The sequence below is a fragment of the Alexandromys fortis genome, unplaced genomic scaffold, assembly GCF_014885135.2.
Source record: "Alexandromys fortis isolate MF-2015 unplaced genomic scaffold, M_Fortis_MF-2015_v1.1 scaffold_102, whole genome shotgun sequence".
In the NCBI taxonomy this organism is placed as follows: domain Eukaryota; kingdom Metazoa; phylum Chordata; class Mammalia; order Rodentia; family Cricetidae; genus Alexandromys; species Alexandromys fortis.
The window spans coordinates 3,122,594-3,140,860 of NW_026067984.1; the positions used below are offsets into that span (position 1 = coordinate 3,122,594).

Here is an 18,267-nt window from a genome sequence, read left to right on the forward strand (position 1 = left end):
GGGGGGAGGGGGGGGGGGGGGGGGGGGGGGGGGGGGGGGGGGGGGAAAGGAAAATGGGAGGCGGGGAGGAGGCGGAATTTTTTTCAACAAAAATAATAAAAAATAAAAGGAAAAATAAAAAAAGAAAACTGTGGTGGGACCCTAACACTGCAGACCATGGAACAGTTCGATAAAGCCCTCTACATGGGTCTGTTCACAACCATGGGTTGGTGGAATTAGGTCTTAAATAACTACGGTCATGGTAAGAACGGATTTTTCTATAGGAGGGAACCAATTCCACAAGGAGCTAAAGCAAACAGATTCCATTTTCGTGCAAAATGGATGCAATAAAATTTATCAATTTTACAATGGCTATGAAGTCGACAAATTAACGCGGAGGAAAGTCTCACCGCCTTAGCTGTTTGAAACTGACAAGTATACACCAGTACACAGGATAGAAAAGGGACAAAAGATTTCCCTGTGCTGGGTGCCTGAACTTTGGGAAAATAAAATGAGGCGAAACGAGTGGACCCCTACATAGCCACCTTTTCCTTCCCGTGTGCATATGTGCCCGCCCCTCATATGTGTGTGGGGATGGAGGAAAGTGAAGATATTTGTAAATGTTCTTCTTCTCTGCCCCTTGGGTAAGAATCCATCCAGGTATCGTTTCTCTGGTGCCATCCATGTTTCTTTGAGAAAGGACTTCTTACTGGCCTGGAATTCGCCAACTAGGCTCGTCCTTCCGACCAAGGAGACCTGCAGGTCCAACTTCTTCCCCCTTCCCAGTGCTGGCATTATGAAAAGCACAGTGTGTTTGGGTGTTGTTTTTTGTTTTTTTTTTTTCTTTTTTTCTGGGCCACCTGGTGTTTAAAATGGAACTCTGTGCAGATCTGTTGTTTGGTCTCAGGGTCTGAAAGAAACTCCCCACACAGCATAGAGCAGCATCCTCCAAAAGTACTGCATCAAAAATGCACCCAAGTCTGACCCCTGACACTTCTACGTAGAGAAGTTTGGGGCACCTTTCATTTCCTCCTACCCTACACCCCAGAATTCCCCTGCCTGTGCGATCTGCTGCACTCAATACATGAATTAATTAAACCTTAAGGGTTAAAACTGAGATAAGAATTCCAGGTTTCCTTGTCTCCTTGAGACCCCACTCATGCTTTAAAGATGCCCCATCTGGTCTCTACCTCTCTCTCCCACACATCCGCTATCACCATGTCTACTGTACTGGTTTAGTTTGGTCCAGTTTCTAACTGTAATTATCATTATAGCCACGCATCTTATTTCTAATTTTCCTTCTATTTTTCTGGCTGCTTTCATACATTGATTCATGAACTTAACAGGTAAAATCATGCCCAATTCACCATGCTGATTCTGACATTTACAGGACAGGCATTCAACAAGCCCTTGCAAACCTGTATCCTGATGGAGAATGCTGCTGGGTGTTAAGACAGAGGGTAATACTTCCACTAGATTAAAATAACACATCTGGCTTTACTATAAATTCATTGTTAAGTGTATAAAAACACTCAGATTCAATACCTCAGTGGTAATACTTTTGAATATACACACAATCACAAAAGGCCTCTGCTATTAACTCAGAAGACCTTTTACTGAATTTTTTTATTAATCTTAATAGCATAATTTCCTACCATTGGTAGATGAATCCTGTTTACTGAGCTCACAAACAATGTTTGCTGGCCCTGTGTGTTTCCACTCCTCTTCCCATCTTCTCTGCCTCTGTCTCGTTCTGTAAGACTGAAGTTATGAGGATCCTGGTTGGGTTGAGTCAGTGGGAGGAACTCACGGGTAATTAAAGCAGGAGGCACGAGCAGAGCTGGCTCAGTGAATCAAGAGCTTGCCACGCAAGTGTGGAGCTATGAAGAGAGCCCATTAGAGCTGGCTGCTTAGTGCACATCTATAGTGCCAGCTCTTCTGCAAGGTGGGCAATGGAGACAGGAGAATTCCCAGAAGCTGGTGGGGCAGGAATCCTGGTGGGTATAGTTGTGAACAAGAGACCCTGTCTCAAAAAGAGTCAAGGTGGAAAGTGAGGACCTTCACCTATGCACACACAAACATACATACATACACATCATCCACACACACCCTACACACACGTACACACCCTACACACACCACACCTGCACTCGTGCACACTTATACATACGAACATACATGTACAGATAAACACACACATAATACGTACCTTACACTCATCATATACACACCCTACACATATCTGTTATATGCACACATAGGTAGTTTTAAAAAGAAAACTGCATGAATAAAAAGCAGGAGGAAGGAAGACACCGACCCTTGCTCCTTCCTCCCTCTGTGTTGTAGGTAGTACCTGAGCAGCTCTTCTATGGCCCTGTTTTCCACAGTGTAGACCCAGTGAGACTGTTTCCTGTGGGGGCCTGTTTCTTGGGACTTGCTCACACTGTGTCCCTTCGGTTTAAGGCAGTAGAAGTCACTGTTCCTGCAATCCCCACTGTTCTTCTCCCAACACTTACATAACCAAATCTCTGCAGATTCTTCTCTTCTACATCCCGGGATGGATTTTTTTCTTTGTTTGTTTCATGATCAGCTCAAAGCATGCTTTAATTTGTTCTCCCATTAAAACAAGACTCAGCTCCTTAGTATGACATTCAAGGCTGGACGGTGTCACTGCAGAGGCACTGCACTGTCCTGAGCTCTCTGGACATCCCAACAGACATCTGCTGCTCTCTCATACTGAATGGCTACCAAATCTAGAACACCCCAGGCTTCCCCATGCCTCTCTGCCCTCCCTGTGGTCAACCTGGTTAGCCAAAAGGCTCATTCTCCTGCCCACAACACAGGCCACACTGAGACTGCTACAGTTGGTCCAACCTAGGACAGCAATGTCTTTGAAGGCAAAACCTGAAACTTCATGATCTATTGTTTAATCTTGTTGAGTTGCACCACCTAGTACATTAAAGACACTCAGTAATTGACAAAACCAATAGAAATATAAACAAGAATACAATTTTACTAATAACTAGTACCACCTGCTTGATACAAAATACAGTTTCAATCCTGTTCTTTACTGAACATAATGACACAGGATTTATTCTGGGTCACAGAAGCCTCATATGTGTTTTCTTGTTCTTAATCAGGTACTTGCTTCTGTAAGAAGTCTGGCCTAAGACCCTCTTAACTCAGTTCTTGATTACAACCTTTTAAATGGCCTGTCAGCATAATCCACTTAGCAACTTTTCCCAAGTGCTTATATCTATTTCTCTCTTCCCCTGCTGCTACTACTACACACACACAAACACACACACACACACAACACACTCACTCACACACACACACACGTCCCCCTCCTATGTTACTGAAAGCTTTCTGTGTACTTGTGTTTGCTATGGTGGTGCTTTCTACATAGGTCAACATACATTTCAAACAGAACATTCTAAGGATAGCAGACCCACTATTAACTCTGGAAACACGGCATTGAAATCCTGGCCTGTTTGATAGACTGAACCATTTCCCTCGGACTAAGAGCCTGACTCTGTAGAGGGCAGAGACCCAGACCCCACATATCAACAGGAGGTGAGCAGTACTCCAAGAGTTGCAGTTTGTGGCTCGTACAGGTGGGACTGAGTGTAGACACCAGGTTTAAAGGCACCGGCAAGAGGACCGTACAGGATTTATTGGCTCTTTCCTTCTTTTCAGCCCTATTTTCCGCACTCCAAAGTCCCTTTATTTATAGCTCCTCTGCAGGAATGGCTATCGATCGGCGAGCTATTAGCATGTGGACACTACGAGCTGTGCTAAGGCACAGTACTTGCCTTGGGCTGGGGGAAGTTCTACCTGAACACAGAATCTATCATTCACAATGGCGCTTCTGGAAAAGTAGAAAAGAGCACAAGAGGATACGGCCACGTGCGATGCTCCTGCCTCCAGCTAGAAGCAGACAGCGGAAGAGCCTTTCCTTGAAATAAGGCGAAATGAAGCATTCAGGCTATTCAAGACTCTCTAAACTATGAATAGTGCTGTCTTCTTGAACAGGTGCACCCTAAGCCAATTCCTTAGAAGAGGAAATGATTTTTTTTCTTCTTCTGAGGCTCAAGGTGCTTTAATGAGTCGGAGAACTAACTACTCATGCTTTGACTGCGTGTTGAAATCTGTGGGTTTGCAAGTTATTTCTGCAACTCCAGGTGCGCAAAGCCTGGCATCCTGTCAAGCACCTCTTCCAGGGATGTTTTCCCAGGGAAGAACCCCAAACACTATGCTACACACCTGCTAGCCCTTCTGTGCGGGGAGATGGGACTTCAGCCACGCTACATGCACGGGCTGACGCAGCGTATGAACGTCTGAAGGCTTCTCTTTCCTGTGTCTGCTCTTCCTTTCTATGACAGCAGGGCTGTCCCCTGCTGGCCCCTGGCATCTTAATGACTGGTCCCGACTAAGAAAGGTATTCAAATGTTCGTGTCACCCCCTGCCACACCACCATAGGTTTCTCCTAATGGCTGATCCCATCCAATGGAAATGAATGGAAGCCTAATCAAATGTCTCCTTTTGAACAGGTTTGGAAAACCCAACATGACCTTGCTCTTTAGAAGGTCCTTGATTTTTGTTTTGTAAAGAAGCAGCAGAATCCTATCTTACTGACTCAGACCGTAGTGTTTGATCAAGGAACATTCAAGAACCTTCAGTATAAAAGAAAAAGTCTAGCAAAAGAAGAAAACAAGAGTGGTCCTAACCCCTCTGGAATCTGTGTTCCGCCTAAAGTCGGAGAGGGCTGAGAGGCTCTTCTTAGAAGCACTATGCCCCGTTCCCTGGACAGGACCCCTTCGTGATCTCAGAAGAACTGGAGATTGAACTTACTGTGCCGGCCCTTGCGGTTCAGCTGAACTGAGGAAGGAGGAAGCCAGTAGCGTGCAGCCAACCGGTTGATGGCCCTGGGAGGCTCCCAAAAGCAGGTCCGGTTCTGTGTGGGACAGAGTGAGCAGGCAAGCAGGAACCGGAGCGGTCGGCTGAGTGAGCCACTACGATGCTGGAGCTGCCGGACTTATGCCTGGACCTCTGTCGCCACTCAAACTGGGACCCTGCTCTGCGAGGTGCAGAGCCCGAGGTAGAAGGGGCGGGGAGAGAGGAGGGTCGGAGATGGAGGTGGAGGCGAACCCTGCCCTGAAAGGAAAGGACACAGGTACCGGGGTAGCGGAGCGATGGCCTTGCAGGGGGGAGTGAGCCGGATAAGTTCCCTTGGCCAGGGACGCGGGGAGAAGGTCCGCCACCCCCGGTAGCCCGCGCGCATCTGCACCCTACCCTAGGCAGCACAGCTCCCATCGCACGTGGCCACCACTCCCAGCCTCAGCTACCCTCACTCCACTTAGGAGTTCATCAAATCTGCAGAGGGAAGTCAGTGGCAGGAGGGAGCCCCGCTGCGAGGAGGGAGCTGCGGTCCCCGCTCCTGAACAAGGAACAGACAAATAAGCTTACAGGAGTCAATCTGGAGAGACGCTCCGCACCTACCTCCACACCCCGGGAAATCCAACTCTGGGCTGCTGAGTTTCGCAGTGTAGGAGGGAAGGCGGAGAGCTGGTTCCTCGCAGGAGCTGGATCCCAAGGACAAACAGCCAGCACGCCCGCACGTGCAGGAGCTGCTGTAAATGGGGGTTGTGGGACCGTAAAACAAGTCCAGAGCCTAGTGGCCCCGGAGCAGCAAGCCCTTAACAGGTGTTGATGGAATCGTGCGGATTCTGTCTCCGAGGTCGGCGACAAAAGCTGTCTCTCAGAAGGGAAGCAGAGAATGGCAGAGGGTCTTCAATAAAACAGTCTTTCTTTGTCCAGTTAGTTGATTTCAAAATTCTTCGCCCTTAGATCTTTCACCAGGAGCGCGGAGTGCGAGTCCCCGGGAAGGTTCCTCTGATCTGGAGCCTGCCCAAACTCCCGCGTAGGAGTAAAATATGACATACTGGACTTCCAGTCACCAATGCTGCGAGGGCTAGGAAGGGGTTGCTTCAACTTCACCCCGCAAAACTCTTCATTCAAAGGCTGTCCTTCCTTCCGGAGGCTTGCTGCAGGTCTCTTTTCTTCATCAATTTTAAAGGGGGCAGTAGAGCCTTAAAGTGACGCATGCACTGGAAGCCAGGATTGCCTTAAGCCCCTATTCCCAGCCTTGCACCAGTCACCTCAGCGCATTATTATTTTTTTTTTTAATTTCTAAAATAAGGATGGTCGTACTAGTTCTCAGAATTTCTCTTAACCAGGCAAAAAGATGGTTTGGTTTCTCTAAAAATAAAAAGCTTTACTTAGCTATTTGTAAAAGGTAATAAATACTCCTCCACGTATTAATTACTCCTTTCATGTGGAATGGGTTTTTGACCCCTGAAAGTCACATACCCTAATCCTACTTCACTCATAAGACACATAATTAATCTGAAATCAGTCCAGTTCACGTGACATCACGATAGAGAAGCTATAGATAAGACACTGTTCTTGGGGCTTGTCAATTACCAATACACAAAAGTAAGAAGGTCTGAAGGTCTGAAAGTGGGCATGATATTTATGAGCTCTGCTTAAGGACAGTGTTTTTTTTTGTGTGTGTGTGTGTGTGTAGGAAAACACCTCCTGCTCACACCTAGGTTTTAATTGAACAGTTTTTGTGCCTGAACCTGGTGCTTCACAAATGCTGCTTGAGTGTTTTGCCGCTAAACAACAGCTTCACACTTTCTCGGTTGTTTTTGTTTGTTTGTTTTGTTTGAGGACAGTGTCTTGCTAAGTTTCACAGCCTTGAACCTGTTTAGCCTCCTAAGGAGCTGGATAGCACGTGGCACCATCAGGGCCAGCTGTCCAAGTTTTTAAAAGAATACTGGGAAGGTGAAGAAAGAACTTTGTGAGTCTAACAAGTTAAACTTTTGAAGCGCAACACAGGTTTAGACAATAACCATAGAAGCAAATGCCCACGGAGGCTGACGAGCAGCATGGCTGCTGGTAATCGTTTCTAACCCGCTTCTCTGGCAGCGATTGCACAAAGCACTCTCCTCACTCATACCATCGGCTGTCGGGGGTTTTGAAGCAAGTCTGTAGATGAACATTGAGCTCACGTGTGGATATCTTAAAAGGTTCGCAAGGTTGTACACACGCTGATCAGCGACTCCACTGATAACAACTCCATGACTCACATCTTTCTATAAAATACAGAGATGGATGAGAAGCTGACCCGTGATGGGAAAGTCACTTCACAGAGCAGCACATTATCAACATCGTTGTGCTAGCTTGTGACACTGCACACTCAGGCTCTAAGTAAAGGCCTAAAGGCATGTGTGTTATGGACCACAGGAACGAAGAACCATGCTGAGCAAATACCCCACACCTGTGGAGTGGTAAACTAGCCGTTAGGCCAGATGGAAGCAGGACAAGATTTGCAGATCTAATTTCTCTTTTGTTTTGTCCATTAGTTTTGTTCTTGGGTAATTCCATGCCTTTCTAGAAGAGGGAGTGACTCTTCTTCACACAAGGAGATGAGAAACCCAAATGCCTACATACCTAGACCCAATAGCATCCCTGCACTCATGGGTTAGGGCCAGGAGTAATCACACGAGGGTGAGAACTCACACATCCCAAGAAACACAAAGCACCCACAAGAGCTGAAGGCAGAGGTCGGATCTCAGGGTCCAATGAGCTGCCCTGCAAAAATCTACATTCAACAGGGTCAGAGCTCACTTTTTAAAATAAACAAAATCCACATTCTTAAAAATCTTAGACCACTGACATGACTCAAAGAGTTACGCAAGTGTCCCCAAGTGTGTCACCAAGGATGTCACCAAGCCTGACAGACTCAGATCCCTGGGACCCTCATCATGGAAGGAAAGAACCTGTCTTTCTCCTACACATTGTCATCTGAAGTCAACACACACCCTACACACACACACACACACACACACACACACACACACACTGCTAGTCTTTCTCTTTCTCACCAGCCAGCTCCCACATAAAAGGCATGGAGACTTCTCATTAATTACAAAAGTTTGACTAGTAATTCAGGTTTATTTCTAACTAGCTCTTATAACTAAAATGAACCTATTTTTATTCATCTGTGTGTTGTTTCTTGACTCATGGCTTTTACCTCTTTTGTCACATGTCTGTTCCCTCTGCATCAGATGGCGACTCCACCTGTCTTTCCAGGATCCTTTTGGCCCCCAAAATCCTGCCTAGCTATTGGACATTAAGCTTTTTATTAAATCAATCCAAGTGACATTTCTTTATATTGTACAAAAAGATTATTCCACAACATTTCCACATTTAAATAATGAGGAAAGGTTTTTAAATCTAACACAGTAAAACTATACAATAAGAGTAATTGTCAGATAAGAATTAAGTTTACAATGTTCAGTCCATTTGTTTTGGCAAATTTGAAGAAAATACTCCATTATTTATTCTATGTTGATGAATCCAAAGTTCTATACCTAGTTTACCTTCTATCAAAACTAAAAAAAAAAAAAAAACTACTATAACTACCTATTCTTCAATTCCCTCAAAGACCCCAGAAGGCTATAGCATTACCTGAGTAAACAGAAACAGTTTGGAGCAAATTCCAAAACTAAAAGAAATGACAGAAACAGCTGGCTGCCTGGACAGTCACACACGATTCCTCTGCAATATTTGGGCATCCATCTTTGGCCTACAGGCCTAGAATATCTGACAGACATTTTTATGAATCAGGAATTTTAAAGGACTGTCCTACCTTGTTTTGGCAAAGTTTAGCAGTCACTTTTCTTTGTATCCTGCAGAAAATCTGGCAGACTTTTCTATGAAGCAGGAATTTTGAAGGTCTGTTCTGACTTGTTTGGGAAAATTTGTCACTTATTGTGTGTCCTGTAGAATGTTTTGCAGACATTTTTATGGAGCAGGGATTTTGAAGGACTGTCCTAACTTGTCTTGGCAAAGTTTGACAATCTCTTTCTTTTGTGTCCTGCTTGTTCAATTAGTACAGCATACTGTTGGCAGTCAAGGCAAGAGCAGTTTCTTACCCTGTGACTAACTTTTCCCACAAAGAAAGCAACCTCCATATGGAGGTTCTCTGATGCCCATCATCTTCTTTGAAGTAGATTGGTGCTGTCAGGAGCAGACATGTCTCAATGCCATGAAAGCCTTATGTTATTAAAACATCTTCAATGCCATGGTCTATAGATCTTGGAAAGTGTTTGAAGACCACCTGTCTATCTAAAATATATCTGTTTGACTTTGAAAACATACCTAATATACAACAAGTTTGATTGTTATAGAGGCCTAACTACTAACCTACATTTCTTAATTATCTTAAACAGTTTGTAATAGTAACTTTCAAGGACTAGAAATTTACATTCCATTGTTAAATGAACTGCATAGCTAAAATAACATAAAAAAGAGTAAGAACATATGTACAGTATGTTCTAACAAAAATAATCTGAAATATGTATCAATATACAAAAATACTTTTAAAAAGAGTAGAAACATATATATATGAAACGTGTATACGTAGAAACATATATAAACATATACCTACATATATACAAACTTAAGCTTATTTTTGTTATACTGTATCAAAAATAAGCTTAAATTTGTATCAATATACAAAAATCTACAACAATGCAAAATATTTAAGACTAGTAGCTGCATTTTTAGCTTAAAAGTAGATTCAATAATCTACTCTTTTATCTTATCATTTCTATAGCCCTCCATTTTTCTTTCAAGTTTCCTGAACCTTGTTCAGCTTTTTTCCTGACTATTACCAATAACAATCTGTAACCAACTCTCCTAAATTATGACAAGCATTCATTACTCATTGAACAACCAAAAACCACCCACCACATCTCTTGGGAATGTGGACATTGTGTTCTCTGGGCTGATTCCTGTTGTCTGGGAGATCTAGCATCTTCAGGAAACCGTGAGAAAATTAGGATAATGATCAAGTCCTGGCTAGAATAGTCTGTAATAGTCTGTGAGACTGGAACAGCTTAGACAGCAACCTTGAGGCTGTTCTGGTTGCATACTTCTCACAATAAAGGAATTCTGAGAAGCTGGATCACCTGGGCCACACTTTTTCATCAGTGTCTCAACCCTTTGTTCTGAAAACACATAAACTTTCAAGGGTAACATACATATCTGTATTAAAACAATATGGATTATGTGCTGTACACAAGACAGCCAAAAATGTTCCTTTGTTTTATGTTTGAGCAGGTAAAATATATGTCACCTGTCTTGTAGCTTTTCTAGGTTTATTTCTTTATGTTTGCAGCCAGAATTTTTAGGGGGTCTTCCCCAGTCACATCTGGTCTTTATTAACCTGCAAGCCTCTAGTCTTCTAGCCTCTGGCGGTTTTGTGATAACTGATAAATCTCCCCAAATATTTAAAACTTGACTCCACCGAAACTTCCCCTGTCCCACTGCCTGTTCCTCAGCACACATAGATATAAAAGGCAGAGTGTCAGGGATGGACTATCAGATGTACTAGCTTTCTGTTACTGCAGCTACTGGAGAAAACCAGCCAGGGGTGGGCAGATGTGCTTAGGCTCACAGTTTAATCCTTTGCCTTAGGTAGGGCAAGTCGATTTGAAGCATGTATAGGATCAAAACTATTGATCAACACTGCTTATAGCAGGAGAGAGGAAGCAAGAAGGAAGAGGAAAGAGAGGCAGATGGAGGGAGAGGGGGGAAGAAGGATGAACAACAGTAACTGGGACCTTATAGTCCCTTCAGAGGCATGTAGCCACGACTTGAAAACTCACAGACTTGTCTGCATCTCAGTTTCTTTCCTTCCCACTAGTGCAAGCTACAGGACATCTCTTCAACATATGGTCCACTCGGAGGACCTTATGGATCTCCAGTACCAAATAAGCCATTTCCTTTTTATTTCTGGTTGAACTGGTATCTGCAGTCAAACTGCGGCAAAGGACCTGTTGGTTAATGGAAATATTTGGATGTTTTAAACAGCGGGGGTGAACAAATTGGAGAACAGTTTGTCATTAAAAAAAAAAAGTTGAGTAGCTTCATCAGAGAAGCACAATTTACTGCACAAAGTAAATCATGTTATGATTTGTCCTGGTCTAAAATTCAGACTGAGAGCAAAGGCCTCTTCCATATAGAAATAATTTCATTTTTATTTTTGTTAGGAAAGTAATTTGTAACCATGATAAAAAGTCAGCAATGACAAAACCAGGAAAGAAAACATTCCTTGTGCAGTAGACATTTTTGCAATAATAATTATGTTGGTTTGTGTTCTCCAATACACATACACACATGGCTATTGAGCATTGAAATGGGTCACTGTGAAGCTGAGTTTTAATTTAATCTTAATTTACACACTAAACTAAATAGCTATGTAGGGACAGTGTAAAGTGTGGACAATATAGGTCTAAGATTTTCTCACTCAGGATCCCCATCTTTGGAATATAAGTATAAGTTATAATTATTGAGCTGATCCCTAATCTTAGGTAATCTTTATAACACTAACAATATGTTACAGACATCCATTTCTGTGCAAGTAAACATACATTACTTTAATGTTTGCCCGGTCTTAAATTGGATAAATACATTTTGATTAATTATCTCTGTTAAAGATGGACTGGTCAGTCATCTTGTGTATGTTTATAGTACACTTGTCTAGTTCGTTTGAGACAGGGAAGTTCAGGAGGCCTTTGGGTTAATAGATTTCTTAATTAATTATTAATTAATTTGCTCTTGGTGACCTTGGCTTGGGATGCTAGGGTCTTAGAAAAATCAACAGCCACCAAACAATGATTCGCTGAACCAGTTAGCTTCAGGGAATTGTCTCATGAATTCAAAAACTGGAATTCATGCACTAGAAAGGATAGCTTTAAAGAGACATTGATTATAGATTATAGGTGGAAACTAAAGAGAAAGATGATAGATAGATAGATAGATAGATAGATAGATAGATAGATAGACAGATAGATTAGATGATAGATAGATGATAGTTGGACTGATGATGAATAATGATAGGTAAATGATAGATGTTTTGGATAGATATAGATAACAGATAAATATAGTTAGATGGTAGATAAATGAAAAATATGTAAGTGATATATATCATAGATGATATATAGATGATAGATGAATGAATAGATTGGCAGATAGATAGGCAGGCAGGCAGGCAGATAGGTGTGTGTGTGTGTGTGTATGGGGGAAAGCTCCTGTATATAGCTAGAGAGAGTGAGCAAACACGTTATCATTAAACTGCTGCCGCTGGGTAGTCTGGGTAATCTTTAAGGGTCTACGGTATTAACTGGAGTGAAGCATGAGAAAGAAGAGAGATCCGTTTTGTTGGCTCAGCCATCCGTCCAGGTGATTCTTCTCAGTTTCAGTTACAGGATCATGAAGAGCTTCCAGGAAAAAGAAGGAAATTACAAGGATGAGGAAACAGGACTTCCTGGGGTTTGTCCCCCAGATCTCAGCAAGAAAATTCTGGGAACTGCTGCTGCGGGGTCCGTGTCCTCCCTCACAAGTTCCTATTTCCTGTTCTTACCCATCTCTGTAGTATGAATTTGAACAGATAGTGAGAGAGACTTTTTAAGTTTTAGCTTTAACCAAGCTCATGCTGCATTGACTGGACCAAAAGAAGTTTACATGAGCAAAACTAATCCCACGCTGCTTCCTCTATGGTAGAGTAAATACTTCAGCTTAGTGGGGCTGGGACTACCACAGAGTCAGCATGTCAATGTTGAGTTCAGTACAAAATTTCAGCGGTCTCAGGAGAGCTTGATTGAAGAGGTAAGTTTTAAGCTGAAGAGCAATTAAAATAAAGGGATAAAAGACGCAAGAGAACGAGTTTGTTTGCGCTCCTCAGAGAAAGGCCTTTGGCTTCACTGCCGGAAAAGCAGTTTTCTTCTCACTTTAATGTCAAGGTTGCCTGAGAGATCATTAAATAACCTCCAAGCCAAGCCAGCCTGGCTTAGATCACAAGCAGAACAAAGCAGAAACGGAATGTGGGAGCAGCTTCCAGAAACAGGAAAGAAGTAAACCACATAAATCAGTGCACCCTGGAGAGGAAAGGAAGAGAAGAAGGGCGTGGCCTCAGAGAGAGGGCAGCAAATTCCTGTGATACAGGGGAGCGTCACCATGGAGCCAAAGGAGTTCCTAAGGGCACACAGAACTTACCTTCCCTGGGGGGGGGGGGGTAAGGCCCCAGTGTCTAGATGGAAACAGCACTTGAGTCATAGTGCTGAGTATATATGGCACCAGCTCTGAATGGCTAGGCATGCAGGATTTCCCACAAGGGTTTCTCCTAGAAAACCTGCTGAAGTTTCAGTAACACTCCCCTGTGACTAAAACTACAGCACCTGGATAACCTATCGGCCTTTGATTCAAATACAGATCTTCAGTGGATCATAGATGTAGATCCACCTGGATCTGGGTCTTCTGTAGCCATGAGGAACAAGAGCTTACAGGAAATACCCCATAGACTTGACTGGGTTGTATCAGAGAGGCATGGTGGTCTGGAGAGATGGCTCAGTGGTTAAGAGCACTGACTGCTCTTTCAGAGGACCTGGGTTTGATTCACAGCACCCACATGGCAGCTCACAACTGTCTGAAAATGCAGTTCGACGAGATCTGACACCTTCACACCAACGAACATAATAAAGTTAAATAAATCATTTAAAAAAATAAATAAAAAAAACTGGTCAATTTATGGTAATGTCATATTTATAAGTAATCTTTCTTTTTAAAAACTCATCGAAAGCCTAGGATATGGCATGGTGGCTGAAGCTCTTGCTGCTCAAGGAGAAGGACCCAAGTTCAGATCCCTAGAACCCACATCAAGCCAGACACGGTACCCAGCACTTCTACAGAGAGAAGGGAGACAGAGGCAGAAGAATGCCTGGAAGTCCATGGGCCAGCTAGCCAGGTGTGTACAACAAGGGATGTACAGTTAGGTATATAACAGCCAGGCGTGTACAACCACAAACAAGAGACTCTGCTTCAGACAGGGTAGAAGGTATAGCCTGGCCCCCACCCAGGCTGTGCTTTGATCTCCGCATACATGTGGCATATATGTTCTTCTGAGTGTATGGTGTTTGTGTGTGTATGTGTGGATGGTGTTTAAGTGTGTGTATATATACTGTGTGTGTGTGTGTGTTTGTATATGTGGATGGGGTGGGTGGTTATATGTGATGTGGATTCCCCTCTGTATGCTATGAATATGATTGGTTAATTAATAAAGAAAACTGCCTTGGCCTCTTGATAGTTAGGCAGGTAAAACTAAACTAAATGGTGGGAGAAAGGAGGCGGAGTCAGAGAGAAGCTTTGGAACCTCACTGGAGACAGAACTTCATTTGGTAGGCCACGGCCTTGGGGCGACACACAGATTAATGGAGATGGGTTAAATTAAGATGTAAGATGAGAAGCTAGTGCTAATGGGCCAAGTAGTGATTTAATTAATAAAGTTTCTGTGTGGTTATTTCTGGACTGAGCTGCCGAGCAGCTGGGAACCAACTATCAGCCCCTCCTTACAACATATAAGTGTGATGTGTGTGTGCATGTGTGTGTATGTGTGTGTGTGCATGTGTATGTGTGTAGGAGGGTTAAATGGATGCTTACACATACCATACACATTACCACTCACTCATAAACAGAAGATTTTTTTAAATTTGTTTACTAATTACAAATAGTCAATTAAATCATTTGTTTTGATGAAAAGGCAATAGGTTTATTTCCTTTTCCACAATGAAATTGGATTAGTTTGAGTGAGCAGATGGTTAAAGGTGAATGGACCAGAGATAGCCACGAAATGATGAATCCTACCAAGGCCAGCAAAGACAGTTTCTAAATTATTTTTACCTATTTACTTTAAATTTTTTTTGCATGAATGTAAGTTATGAAGACAGGTGTTTCATTCAAGAAAGAGGAAAACAGCTAGCCATTCAAAGTAAGATACTAAATCTTAAATTGGGTGTTAAGTATAATTTGCTGTGATTTTTTTTCTCAGCTTCTATGGGTTTGGGGTTCTTCATCTGTTTTGAATTTTGAATTGCAGATTCAAAGTAATTAAGCAGGATTGTAAGCAACACAGGCGCCTTCTGCTGAGATTTCTCTCTTTCTCGCTGATCACCCAAATGGATCTGACTAAATCGGAAAGAGTGTTTAAATGTAAATGATCTGTGGTTCAAATTTAAATGAGGGGACACTTTTGGTAGAATTCAGAATTTAATCAATGCAAATTTTCATCTGATTATCTGAGATAAGGAGAGACCAGTGGCTGAAGAAGAAACACACACTTTTAGAAGTTTCAATTATTCATAATAAGTGTTTATCTTGGAGAAGCATATGGAGACAAAATTTGATATAAATTTTCAACCATATAGTAAAAACAAATTTAAATTTTAATTGTTTGAGAGAGTAAATTCGAAGCCCTCTCACGCTAGCTTCCGCCTGAAGGATGAGAAGAGGGGGGTTGGGATATAATTTTCACCTGTCACAGTGAAATGCAGAAATCCTTTACTCAAGGTAAAACTTGCAACGCATGCCCACCACTCTTTTATGGAAACCACCATATAAAACTTACACCCACATTTCACTGACCACAGCTCTCCTGTAAACAAATCTTCACTCACTCTTCATTGAAGGAACTATGTGTGACAAGTCCTCAGAATGCTTTTCATACTGCCAACGCCCTCAGTCCTGCTAAGGGTATATATGTGTATTAGTCAGAGTTTTCTAGAGGGAGGACTTAAAGAACGGGCTTCCTAAATATATAAAGGGCATGTATGGGAGTGACTCACAGCCTATGGTCAAGACAGTCCAACAGTGGCTGTCTGTCAACAAAAAGTCCAAGACTCCAGATGTTCAGTCCACAGCTGGGCTGGAGGTCTCAGCTGATCTTCCACATATGCCAGAATTTTAGGAATTTACCAGTGAGAGCAAGAAGAGCCGGCAAAAGTAACAGGTTTCCTTCTTCCTTCTCCTTGATATGAGCTGCCAGAATAAGAGCTGGCCCAGAGCCCAGATTAAAGGTGGATATTCCCACCTCAAAAGACCTGGATCAAAGGTTTATCTTCCCTTATCAGAAGAACCAGATTAAAAGTAGGTCATCCCACTTTAAATGATTTAATTAAGAAGAAAAAAATATCTCTAGGATGGTTACACAGAAAAACCCTGTCTCAAAAAAAAAAAAAAAATCCCTCACACATGGACTATGCCACTTGGGTTTTAATTACTTCTAGACATAGTCAAGCTGACAACCAAAAATAATCATGAGCAATATATGTGTCAGTTAGCTTTCCAAGGCTGTAAAACTTCACCAGGTAAACAATCTAAAAGAGGAAATGATTATTTAAGCTCCTAGTTTCTTAGGTTGCAATCCATGCTAACTGTTCAAATTGCTCTGGGCCTATGGTCAGGTCAAACAGCATGGCAGGAACACATGATCAAGAAGAGCTGTCCGACCATGGTGGCTCTAAAGCCTAAATAATACTAAGAGGAAAGATGTAACCAGTTTCTGAAGCCAGAATCTATGAGAAGGAAAAGGAAATACAGTCTGTACCTCTGAATGGGAGAGCATGTGTGTCCAGGGAGGGGAGGAACTGGCAACAACCTGAGGCGTGTCGGGCACATCCTTCTCCTTCACTGGATTTCAGCAACAGATCACTTGAGGAATACATCCATTGGACAGTAAGAGGGACAAAATCATAGCACCTGCAATTCTAATGTTCTTCTTCTGTAAGCATTCTCCCTAGTTAAAAAATAGAATGGGGCTCCTTGATTGCCAAGTTCAACCTGTGCCTCCTCCACACTGCTTTCTCTGAATGGCATCCGTCAGGAAGAGTTGAGATTGTGTGCTCTGTTCACTGACCTGCTGGGCAATGCACAGCATTTAGTCTTGGAGGACGTACGGTCTGTGATATACAAAGGTCATTTAATCCGAGTCTTCATTTACTCAACTATGTAATTAGAGGTGCATATTAATATCAGATAGGGCGCCTGACGTTGGGAGTCAGTGAAGTCACTTAGCTTTCCTAGACCGGAAAGAGGAGCTAATGCTTTAGAGCAGGGGAGCATTATTTAAAATTTCAAATAGCATATATTTAGATCATAAATTAAACATAACGTTTGGTTTGATCCCGTTGCCAAAACAACTGTTTGTGTACATGTTCATAGTACTTGATGTTTGCTTTAAAGGTAGGCTATCAAATATGTGGAACAAATACATTTTCAGAAAACTCCAAACCTATCATCCTCAATTTTTGGGGCAAAGAACTCTAGATCTTCACAGAAACTTCACATGATTGTTCACGAGATATTTGACATTTTAGGAGAAAGCACAGAAGCACTGGACACCTACAGAATATCAATTCCTGGCATATATTTGCTGGAACACAATGCAGAAAAATAAATCAATGTTTACTCATACTATATGCCTTCTGATTATGTTATACCCTTAGGGAACTCGGTTTGTAGTGGTGAAAGGTGTTAACACGTGAACAGGAAGTGAGAGTGGGTCTTCATGCGTGTTTCGGGGTGTGAGGAATTACAGTCTGGGGGCACAAACTTAGCTCAGCATCGTAAGCTATGCTTACTTTGGAAAATTATATCCTCTGCCAAAGAGGAAAATCTAGAATATATAGATAAATTCTTAGATATATTTGACCTACCAAAATTAAATCAAGAAGATGTAAACATTTTAAAGATTTATATCACTCATAGAAATTAAAGCAGTAATAAAATGTCTGTCAGAACAAAAAGACAGATTCATGCCAAATCCCATCAAACCTTTAAAGAACAGCTGATTAATATTACTCAAAATGCTGCATAAAACAGAAAGTGAGGTACATTAATAAACTCCCTCTTTGAAGCCAGCATCACTCTGATACCCAAAGTGACTAGGAACAACAAAGAAAGAAAACCAAAGGTCAATTTCCATGAAGAACAAAGACTGAAAACTTTTCAATAAAATCCTGGAAAGTTGAATTCATTAACATATTAAGATGAACAAGCTCCGTGACCAAGAGAGTTCATCCCAGCGGAGCAAGGATGGTGCAAAACACATAAACCAATAAATCTAATGGAGTTTATAAATAAATTTACAGACAGAAATCACATATTCATCTCAATAGCTGCAGAAAAGGTTGAACAATCCCTTCACCACTGCAGTCCCATAGACACTAGAAGAAAAGGGAACACGCGTAACAAAGGCCATATGTGAAAACCAAGAGGAAAACTATAGCCTTATGCTAGATGGTGAAAACCTGAGCATTTCCTCTAAAATATGGAAAGACAATGGGTTTCTGTGCTCTCCACTCTTATTAAATACAGCGCCGA

General features: G+C 42.2%; 1 protein-coding gene across 3 annotated transcripts in view; it reads right to left on the reverse strand.

The window, feature by feature from the left end:
• Positions 1 to 18,267, reverse strand: part of Npy2r (neuropeptide Y receptor Y2) — a 123,588-nt gene that overhangs the window by 3,526 nt on the left and 101,795 nt on the right. Inside the window, exons 1-2 of one of the 3 annotated variants that reach the window (XM_050158862.1) lie at positions 5,482 to 6,107; positions 4,834 to 5,136 (exon numbers count right to left, since the gene is read on the reverse strand). The exons of 1 other annotated variant lie outside the window; for it this stretch is intronic. The gene's annotated coding sequence lies outside the window, so the exon portion shown is untranslated. Of the gene's footprint in view, positions 1 to 4,833; positions 5,137 to 5,481; positions 6,108 to 18,267 lie in introns of those variants that run through there. One more of the 3 variants, XM_050158863.1, reaches the window with a different exon arrangement.